We start from the raw sequence: 11,885 nt of genomic DNA on the forward strand, positions 1-11,885 counted from the left end.
GTGCAAAGCAAAATCAGTACATTTTAAATTAGAATAATGTATACTTATACATGGTTAGAAAAATGTATACTTATAGATTAAACATAACCCAATATAATCGATTAATCAGCAACATGTTATACATAAAGCTTTTGGTAAAATTACTTTCCCTTTATGCGAATTGTCCACCTTAATGGTTCTGTGGTGTTATTAGTTTCCCCATATTCTGACTTTGAAATATGTGGAACATAAATGATTTTTTTTAAATCCATGTTTTCATCATTTCCCTAAAAGTCTAATGTTCATTTAGTTCCCATCCTTTAACCTGAAAAATGGGGCAGGGCAGAAGATTTGACTTCCAAAAGTACTGTTCATCTCCAGGTCAAAGATAGAAAGGAGAAAGGTACAAGCAAGAAAAAGTCAAATAAAAGCACATTTTGCCAGTGCAACACCACTTAGCTAAATATTCTTTCCTTTTGCCTCAAAATGCCAGCTTTGTTTAACGAAGCATGGCGAAGTTTACTGGAAGGTCTGCAGTCCACCCCCACTCACATCCCCCACTTTATCTCTGGCCTGCACTATCTCAACAGTTCTCAGTTTTGTTTTGTTTTCATTCATTTCATTTATTTGTTTTAAATGACCAAAAAAAAGACAAAACAGAATTCAGGAGGTATACTTCTTACGAACACACACATGTCTTGGGACTTCCCAAGGTGGTTAAGACTTCGCCTTCCAATGCAGGGGGTGCCAGTTAGATCCTTGGTCTGGGAGCTAAGATCCCACATGCCTCGCAGCCAAAAAACAAGAACATGAAACAGAAGCAATATTGTAACAAGTGCAATAAAGACTAAAAAAATGGTCCACATCAAAAAAAAAATCTTAAAAAAAAAAAGACATGTCTTACTGCATAATGTCCCATTGAACTTCACACGTACACAAGGTAGCTCTAATTTTGGTTACTATTGAGTTGGCCAAAAAGCTCATCTTACGGAAAAACCCAAACGAACTTTTTGGCCAACCCAATATATTGGTGAAAGATTTCTTGAAGTCTATTTCACCTACTTAACTCCCAATCCTCCACCCCAATTCAGTGGTTGACTGTATAAAAACTTCTTTTTCTCCCTAGTTTTATGGAGATAAAATTGACATATAACCTTACATTAGTTTAAGGTATACAACACAATAATTTGATCACAATAATTTGATATATGCATATATCACAAAAAGAAAAACCTAACTCTAAGCCTCCAATTATCTATCTTAAAAGGAAGCCACAACCACTGGAATCTCATACTACCTCATGAGTAGGAGAAATTAGAGTAATTGATGTCCTCATTGGTATCTTTGACAGCAAACTTTCAAAAATATCAGATTACTAACTTTGAATCAACCTTGGAAATGTCCTAAACACAACAGAAACAGAGGCTGACAGCTATGACTGTCATCTCTCAGACACAGCAGAAGCTTTATTATGGATAGACTGTGTACATTTTATACCAGTAGGATATTTCCTAATACAGAAAGCAAGTTTTTTCTATAAGAGTAATCTCACAAGTTCTTATAGTTAAACCAAATAGGTTTTCTGGGTCCCTACATAAGACTCAAATGTCTGTGACCTGTGCCACAGGACAAAGTTCATGATTCGAGTCCAATTATCATTTCTGAGCAAGCTAACTCTTTAACTAGTCAAACTTACAATCTGCCTTTAGTCACTATGGAGGCCCTTCTATACATTAACTTTACCCAGTTTAATGTTACTATTACATTCACTTTGTTTTCTTCTCTTTCTATGTCTTCATCCCTTTGCACTATACGCATTTTTAGAAGCTACTTCAAATATTTAGAACAAAGCAAGCTATAAATAAATTTAATTAACTTATCTTTTAAAGTCATTTAAAAATATTAGGTCCCCATAATTCGGTTTATAGGACTCATTGTCCCAAATGTGCACCTCTGTGAATACAAGTTAAATTCATTCACCTAATAAATATGTTCTAAGCACTTACATGTGTCAGGCACTGTGCTAGGTGCTGGGAAAAACACTGGCGAATAGGATGTCAGTCAGAGATAAGTACCATGGAGAAAAGTAAAGCAGAGAAGGGGAATAGGGATGCCATGGCGGGGGGCGGGGGTGAGGTTACAGTTTTAAAATAAGATGTCAGAGAGAGCGTTACTGAGAAGGTGACATATCATGACCTGAAGGATCTGAAGATGAGGGATTAAACCACATAGATATCTGCCACATAGATATCTAACACAAGAGCATTCCAGGCAGAGAAGCAAAGTTTCTGAAGCAGAAGAAAGCTTTCTTTCTGAGGATCAGCTAGAAGACCAGGGTGGCTGGGACTGTTAGGCGATGACAGAGAACTAAAACAATATTTACGTTTACCACGTGGGATGCATTGTGAAATTTTCTGTTCTATGTACTTTCGTTTAAAAAAAAAATGCTGGTTACAACTTAGTCAAGCACTAAAGAATTAGTTCTTCCCCAATGAATTGTAATGTGCAACCCTTGGAAGAAGAAGCCATTACCTATTGTTCATGGATACTGTAAAAGTCACCTATTCCTAACTAATGCTATCACCAAAACAGTGGATATCTGTTTTTAGGGAAACAGTTGAATAAGTTAATGCCAGTGGCTTATTTAATCTTAAATCATTAAAGATAATTTAGGTACTTAGAGAAAGATAAATTGGCATTTTCTCTTCTAGCGACCATCAAACTCCCAGTTATGCTAACTATATTCTCTGGAACCTATCTCCACTGAGTCCTCAAACAATGCTAAACTAAGCGGGAGTTTTTTGTTTTTATTAGTCCAGAAATATAAAAGTAAAATAAAAAAAATTTAAAGGGAAAACATTTAATACCATCTTTCAACTAGTATGAGGTTAAACCAACCTTAAATGCTATAATGGTCTGGGTGTGAGAGTAGATGGTATTAGAATATTAAATAAAATACCCTTAGGGCCTATAGGTTTTCTCTGTGCTATGAACTAAAGAATAGTTCATTCATTAGACCAAAGTCAAACTGATATTAACCGTTCATTCCTTTGTCACAAGTAGCTGTATGAAGTGAAAAGAAACATTGAGTCTCCTTAGAATCCAAATGCATGGAAAGGGATTAATACTGAAATGATACTCCTAGATCAGCGACTGCAACTCAAAGGGAAAAATGTGTTTTATTTAATGACCAAGTACACAAATACAGACACATACATTTATATATATGTATACCTATGTGTGTGTATATATATATATGATTAAAACAATATTTACTCTTACCATTTGGGATGAATTGTAAAATTTTCTGTTCTATGTACTTTCATTAAAAAAAAATGCTGGTCGCAACTTAGTAAACAAATTTTGCAAACCAGGTGTATGTTATAACACATAACTGCTCTATAGCATTATCAATGCTAGCTTATAATTTTAGGGAAATTTATAGTCTTCCTCCCTCTTAGAATTAGCCCACTGGAGTATTCTATGTACTCAAAGAAAACAAAAATTAACATAGCCTTGCTACCATGTATTCAGCCTGGACAGGTACCTGTTTTCATTCTACTTAAATCACCTACCTTCCTAGGCCCAAGAGCTGAGAGAATAAGAACCATTAACTTTTAGGTTGAGGGTTCTTTTCCCTAAACCATGTAGCCTCTGAGAGCATAATCTGACCTTAAATATTTTTACCACTTCATCCTCATTTTCTTAGTGTTGACTGAAGTTTTTATAAGATACAACAAAAGACCTGATTCTAAACTTATCATGCCAAGTTTACCCTTCTCTACCAATGAAAACTTATGGCCACAGGACATACATTCTTTTGGAAAGCACTGATTTCTTGGCTGTAGTCTAAAGGGACATAAGCAATATGAAAGACCCTAAAGGCCAAGGAAATTGAAATCAGAGAAAAGGATATAAAATGGAATGTATTAATGGATTTTAGTCCCTTTAAGCTTTTATTTTTGTGAGAGGGTTCAAAGGAGAGCTTAATACAGATGAGACTTGAGGCTTTTGAAGAGGATCTAAGTCTTGATGAAGTTATTCAAACTCAAATCTTGAATGCATAATCATGGTAGGCCAGAGGGTCTTCAAAAAGTTGTACTGGATGCTTTAAAACAAAACACAAAAAAATTCTACTAGCAAGTCTAATAAAAGTTTTTAAGGGTTTTGAAAAGCTATAACTCTTTGATCAGTAATTAATCAGATCACTAGATACGATGCTGAAAGAACAAAACAAAAAGAAATAAGAAAAGGAAAGAAAGATTTTAAAAAGACATAGTGTACAGAATGGCTAAATATGTTCATTGGTTTATCACTTTGATTAACATTCTTCACTTCAAATTGCAACTGAGTTCAAAGTTCTTACAGAACCACCATGGGCTGTAGTCAGATAAAATGATCTAATGATAATTTCCTGAATCTCTTTCACTGCTATTCATGATATTTTATTGTCTTAAAGGGCTTTTGATTTTTGAAAGCATGGCCAAATTATTTGTTGGATGAGACAGCATAAAATGAAGTTGATTTTGTGGGGTAGAGAAAGAAGCTAAATTAGGAATATCATGGTTTGAAAATATTTAAACAGGGAGAAAAATTAACAAAGCCTTAGAATGGAAAAATTCAGACCACTTTGCAAGCTCAAATGAAAAATATACAGTACATCTCACTGACTATTTGTGCTCATTCTAACTTGTTTCTTTTAGTTTACCTGCTCCCATAAACCTGCTTTTTTTCCAAGAAAAAATTAAGCTTTTAAAAATAAATAATAATAATAGCAATTTATATTTACTGAGTCTATATTTTGTGCCAGGCACTATTCTAAGCACTTTAGGTAGATTAATTCATTCATCCTCAAAACAATCCCATGAATTAGATATTACTATTATCCCCAATTTACACATGAAGAAACCAAGGTACAGAGAAGTTAAACAATTTCAGGTAGTTTACCTCACTAGTAAAGAGTGGAGTCAGGATTCAAACTCAGGCCCTCCAGCTCCACAGCACCAAACTACACCCACTATTCTACAAAACTGGTTTCATTACACAAAATTTTCCAGAACTAGGGCTTTCTTTAAATCAGCATTGTGCTATGTCACAATCGTTCACTGCATATTCTGATTAGAAAGTGTAGTGATTAATTTAAGTTTCCCAACAGTAGTAATGTAGAACCAGTTTCAGATGTCACTACTCAGGAGTGACATCCTATAGGAATATCAAAGCAGTTTAAAAATAAAGCATGCCACTTAAATATTAATAGTGGTAGAGGATTATAGATGACTTTACTCCTTTTGGGGGGATATACACATATATTTTTTCTATATCCTATTTTTTGTAAAGTGGACATGGATTACTTATACAATTTTTTAAAAAGGTTTTTTAAGCATGTCATCACCATTATTTGCATTAATATATACAATAAACTTATTAGATAAGTTTGTTTTTGCTCTATTTGAAGAGAAAAAAATTCAAGGTAGAGTAGGCTTTATGGTAATAATGAAATAATAATAGCTATTATTTAATTAACACCTAATATAGGCAAATCTTTTACATACTCTTCAGTAAATTCCTATTTTATAGATAAAGAGATTGAGGCTTAGTATGAATAATAAACTTAATTAATAGAACAGCTAGTAGATATTGGAGCCCAGATTCAAATCTGTGTTTACTGTTCTAGAGTCCTTGCTCTTTCCACTGTACAATGCATGTACCCTCTCCAAATGCCAAAATAATGTCTTTTGTTATTAAACACACGGAAGAAATCTTTCTAAAATTTAGGTATTCTTAAATAGAAAATACTGAACATACATTATTTAAGTTCAGTCAGGGTTATCATTTTGAATATCCATGACCACAGAGGTGTTCTCATCTAATCAAAAGAGCTCCAGGTGCTACAATTTTAAAATTAGTTGGTCGGCTTTCTGACTTCCTTCTTGTCCGTACTTGTCAATGTGCCTGCCTCTAATAGGAGCACTTAGCCCACTCAGAATTTGTTGCTTCTAGTACACTGTGGAGTTAGATACCAGTTAACTAAGCATGTTAGAACTGTGTCTAAATGTAAATAAACCGAGTAAGGACCTGAGAAAGGCATATAGATTTTGTGTCTTATAATTTGGGAGCTCAGGTAGTTTTATTTATGAGTAATCTGAAGTTGGTGAGTGAATGACCAGTAGATAAGTTAGCTCTCAGTATTTAAATACAGGGATAACAGAATGTATACACATACTATAATAAACCACTTTATTGCACTATAATTTTTTCTTCAGATTTAAAAGATACCTTAATAATAATCTGGTACAATCTCCCATACAATGAGAAATACCCTCTACAACATTCCCAATGCTCAAATTCTGCTTAAGTGACCCTAATGACTTGGAGTTCACTGCCTCACACAATCTGCTCCACTGTTGACTAGTTCTATCTATACCTTCTCTCATTTAGAACTAATTTTGGCCTCAAATACCAGAGAACAAGTATACTTCCTATGGAGTTTCTCCAACTCTTCCAAAGTCTTCTATTTTCTGAACAAAGTAGTCCCAGTGCCCTCAACCTAGAACATCACAGTTGTCCTTTTATATAATTACAAAATTGATTAAAAACAATTCTCTTGTTCTTCAAGGTTTCTCTAACAATTAATATACAAAAACTGATTGTTTTGTAGGTAATGGGTCTAGTTAATCCATCTTGGTCATACACAATTGGAATGCTAAGAAAAGCTTAGGGACCTAGCTCAATTCCAACTGAACAGCAATAACCTTTTCAGTTCTTCCTTCTTTTCCCCCCACCCAAAACAATGCCACAAAACAGAATCATAAAAAATACCCTTAACCATACCTTGCATGTTACTAGATTTTAACTTTCTCATTCTCAGGCTTTTGTCTACCTTCACATCACTTGGACCCTGTGAATGACCTTAAAACTTCCAAAATTTTTCAAGCTGTTCTAACTATTATGAATTACCCCATAACAGGCCTAGCTCTGAGGCCTTAAACTTCTGATTTTTTTTTTCTCTTGCATTAGCTGGATATCTTCCTCTGCAGAATTTGTAGTTTTCACATAAAATGTATGTGAAAAAAAATATATGTATAAAAAATATGTGAAATAATATATATACACATTTTAATATATACTGTATTATACGTCTTTGTACATACACAAACACACAGGTATCTTCCCAATTCTATGTTCTCTACATATAACTTACATTCATCTATAAGTCACCTTTACCATATTCATCTTGACTTAGGAAAACACAGTCTACCCTTGGATTCAATTCATTGCTATCCATTCTCTTAGCAAGGATAAGAAGTCCCATTCTAGGCATCCTGCCCACTGGTTTCCCCCTGGTGGCCAGTAGTGATTAGTCCCACAGATCTCAAGAAGCAAAACATCATTTAATAGAAATGATTATATGCAAAACAGTCTGCCAAAGTGTGGTATAAAACACCTGGCATACCATAACCTGTTCTATTCCATTAATCATGACTCAGCCCCTAGATTAGTGACCTTCATTTTGCTTTTAACAAGATACACATCATGTATTTTATATGACAGTAGTATCATATAGGTATGTATCTTACATAGCCTATTCTCAAGCAAGTTTCAAATAAAATCCCTCCACTAACAAAATGTAGATTATTATATCTTTAAATTTCTTGTATAACTCATTTTACTGACCTACTACTGTTATTCCAAATTTCCCCCAATGAAAGTGTGGAGACACAAAGACGGCTAGAGAAGTAAAAAGTCACCATAAATTTTTGCTGAGTTCCAAGGCAGATAATCAGCCAATTCAAAGTAATATTCTCAATACAGAATGAGATTATCCAAATATATCTAAATGATCTTTTTGGCTTCCTGATTTCATAACAGAGAGAACAAGCCATTCTTTGAAATGTCTTAGGCCAGTTCCAGACATCAAGAACAAAGTGAAATAATAACGATAAGATGTGTTTAAAGAGTAGAATCACTGAAGAGTAATTCATATCAAATAAAGTCCATCCCATTCGGTAATAAGGAGAGGCTCAGAAGAACCATGCCAATGCAACACAAACATAGCTTGCAAACAAAGGTAACAACATCCATATCACCTGGGAAGGTCAGCCACACAGTATGAATTGTGTATGAGCACTGAATTCGGCAACACTAAGCACCTAATTTATTCACAAATTCTTACTATGAATAATAATCTAATGTCAAGGTTAAAAACCTATTAAAATATCACCAAACCTTTCATGCAGTTCTGAAATAAACTTAGCTCACTTGTGCAACCCTACTCCCTCTGAACAGTGCAAATAATCATAAGGACAAAAGTCATAAGGAATAATAGTGGGCTCCCATAATTAGCCTAAAGCCTTGCTGTTTGTTTCTTAGTATTATAAAAATAAAAACATGTCCATAGTAAAAAAAAAAAAAATCAATCCATCAGAAGGAGAATACAGAAAAAATATGAGTCTTCTTCCTACTCTAGATTTCTAGTTTCATTCCCTGGAGGTACCTATGTCAGTAGTTCCTTATATATATAGATTGGAAGAAATTTTACAAGTATATACAGAAATATATGCTTTTAAAAACACAAATGAAAACATACTATACATACCATTCTGCATTGTTTTTCTCAGTTAACAATGTATCTTAGAGATTTTTCCATATCTCCACCTACAGATCTACTTCATTCTAACAGCAGCAAATACTACATTATATGAAGGCATTTATTTAACCAGATGTCTGTTGAGGGATGTTTAGGTTATTTCTAGTTGTTGTTGTTTTTTTTTATTTCAAATAATATGGTGATGAATATCTTTAAATACAAATTTTTGTGTGCAAGTGCAAATATATCTGAAAGATGAATTCCTAGAAGCACAGTCTATTTTTAGAAGTGAACAAATTCTAAACAAGAAGCCAGTTTATCTACAGAGGACACCAGGAAAAACTATAAGTTTAATAATTAGTGATTAAAAGGTGCCTAATATTATTGCAAAGTTAGAAGTTAAAAGTTTTGAAAATTAAAAACTCCTCAACTAGGAAAGATAAAATAGAAGAAAGAGAGAACTTTTACCCCTGGGACAGAAAGATAAAAGGCCTGGAGAGTGAATCATCTAAGATATTTTTTAAAAGAACAAAGAAGAAAAAAATAAAAAAAGAAAATAGCACAAATAAGGTAGGATTTAAAAAAAAAAAGACATTTAGGGGCCTCTTTTCTTGCTTTAACCTAAGGCATAAAATAAAATTGGCTAGATTTGGGACAAATACTATTACAGAGCCAAACCTGGATGTGAGATGACCTAACGACTGCTTGAGGTCCCATACCTACAGGGTTGATATACTCCACCAGGCTCTAAAATGTTGAAAGGAGATCTCCCCCCCACCCCCCAAAGAAAACAGAGCAATAATCTTCCAGGAATAACATATCTTGTCAATCTCTTTAATTTCTGATCAATTTTACAGAGAAATAGTAACAATCGCCTCATATATACTGAACAAAGCTCAAACCTCTTTGGAAGGTCCAGATTAAAACATAATTTAAAGAGGTTCAGCCTATATTTTCAATCACAATCCCACAATTTTCTAGACCTATCCAGGGCTATTTCTCACCTAACATATAACAGTTAAAAACTTACCTTTCCCAAAGTGCTAGGATTTGAATGCCAAAATACAATCTGATTCATGTTTTTGTCCATTAATGGTCCGTGGGTTTCTTTAAATGAAGTCCATGTTAGCGTCCACAGATCTCTGAGTTCTGCAAAACTGAATACCTCAAGAATGTCAATGCACATACCCAAATTACCACTTGGATACCAATTTATGATGAATAACAGTTATAATAATTATTATGAATATAGGCATTTAGATGTGCAAAATCAGTGGACATGACATCGAACAGCACATTGAGGTAGCAAAATTAGACTTTATGACATTAATACAAACCTAGAGGTACCAAATTTTTATGTATCCTAAAAGTGGCACCATAGTAAGAGCACACAAAGGTGGGGATGATTTGGATACCAACGGTTTCCAGAAATTGGGAAACAAGGTTTAAAGGCAGGCAAACTAAAAAATTAGATGTCTTCAATAAGGTATTCACATGCCTACTTTTAGTTTTTTCCAACCTATTTTTAAGAACAGCTTAGATTGTTAAATCTAAAAATGCTTACTAGTTTCTTCTTTGTAAAGCAAACAAACAAAAAGCCTTAAATTCAGGTTTTCCTACTCCGTTATATCCAATCTAATAATAACATTCTAGAACCACTTAGGAGCTACTGCCTCATTTGATAGCATGAAACCCATACACATAATCACCTCCCTAGATCTAGATCAATCACTGCATCTAGATAGTGATTCATGCCCAGATCTTACTACAAGCCTGATGTGTCACATGCACTTTTTCCCATTTGACAACCAAAAAGAATCTGGTTACACTACTTGTTGTTTAGGTCTATGCCTACTATTTATTCCATTCAAGACACCTAAACAAATAATTTACAAAGGAAACAATTTAACCTTCAGGGATTCATTCTTTTGGAAGCCTCCTACAACTGTTTGGAAGGAGTTCACCTTTTGTGTACCCACCAGGTGAAACCTCTGACTGGATTTTTATAGATTACTATTTTCATCTTTGTTATGAAATACTTCTCACTTATATCTCAAATGTAAAAATACCTCAATTTAAGGAAGAAAACATTACGAAAAACAAAGCAAGTTCATATTACTGAAAAGAAAGCACTTAGAACACTAATTAGAAGCTCAGTGCTACAACTGCAGCTTATCATTTGATGGCCAACTTCTGTCTGGTATCATTCACCTGGAAGTTATTCCCAGAAAAGTAAAGGAACCTGAAAAAAGCCAAATTGATCGCCTTTCCTCTCTACCCACCCCAGAGAAAAATATTAAGACACATTTCTAAATTTCAGTAACTACAAAACAATAACAACAATATCCCGAATCTCTACTGCACTGACATCCTCAAAACCACTGATTAGCAAACTAAGCTGGCATCACTTCTACATTCACAAGTAGGAGCACTGAAGTTCAGAAGTTCCCCCAGCTGATCCAGAATTGGGTTCGTGCGTTCATTAATTCATTCATTTGACAGCATCTAAAGATGCCTAATGACAGCATCTAAAGATGCCAAAGCACTGCCGTGGATTAAGAGATGAAAAGACGATGTCGCTGTCCCCTACTAGCAGAACAGGACGGGGGACGGAGTAGGAGGGAAATGAACTCTAGGTCAGCTCATCTCAGTGCCCAGGTTCCATCTCTTCACCCCCGAGCGCCAACACTCATGAGCCTGTGACCCCCAGCCATGACCGATTCCTAGAAGACTCAGCCTGTATTTCCTCAACGACCTCGGCCCTCACGACCCCGTTCCCAAAGTTCCTCGTATCCCTGTCTCTCCAGGGAGTCCCACGCCAGGAAGCCTTTCCTTCAGACCCCACCTCATGCGAGATCCACGTTTCTCCGCCCGAGCTTGGAGCTTCTAACAATCTGAGCCCCCAACCCCAACTTTCACCCTTGCCCCGGTCCAGGTTCGGCCCGCAGGTTACCTGCCTGGGATCCGTGGTTCCAGGATGATCACTGACGCCCCGCCCCGCCCATCGCGACGCCCTCCACAACCAGGTACCGCCTCCAGGGCGTAACTTCCGGGTGTCGCGTCCGGCCCGAACTCCTCCCGGCCCCGCAGTCCCGCTAAGCACTTGACGCCGCTAGTTGACGCCACTTCCGGCCTGTTCCTCGGTTCCCCTGGGTTCTAGGCGGTCTCCCATCCTTGTTTACGCGGTTTTTTCTGCTTGCTTTCCTAAACTCCGGCTATGTAGAACAGCCTGGAGAAGAGCATTTTTTTTGTTTTTCAAACTTCTTTGCCAACTTCTGCAGCCTTCCCTTAGATGATCACTTCCTTCTGCTCCTTCTGT

At 35.6% G+C, this 11,885-nt stretch overlaps 1 long non-coding RNA gene across 1 annotated transcript; it reads right to left on the reverse strand.

Moving 5' to 3' along the window:
* Nucleotides 1–2,064: 2,064 nt before the first annotated feature.
* LOC132424862 (uncharacterized) lies at nt 2,065–11,584 on the reverse strand. Its single transcript, XR_009519289.1, has 3 exons — nt 11,520–11,584; nt 9,597–9,723; nt 2,065–4,087 (listed from the first exon to the last, which is right to left on the reverse strand). It is a non-coding gene; the product is annotated as an uncharacterized lncRNA (long non-coding RNA).
* Nucleotides 11,585–11,885: the final 301 nt, after the last annotated feature.

The sequence above is a fragment of the Delphinus delphis genome, chromosome 4 (genome assembly GCF_949987515.2).
Source record: "Delphinus delphis chromosome 4, mDelDel1.2, whole genome shotgun sequence".
Lineage (NCBI taxonomy): Eukaryota > Metazoa > Chordata > Mammalia > Artiodactyla > Delphinidae > Delphinus > Delphinus delphis.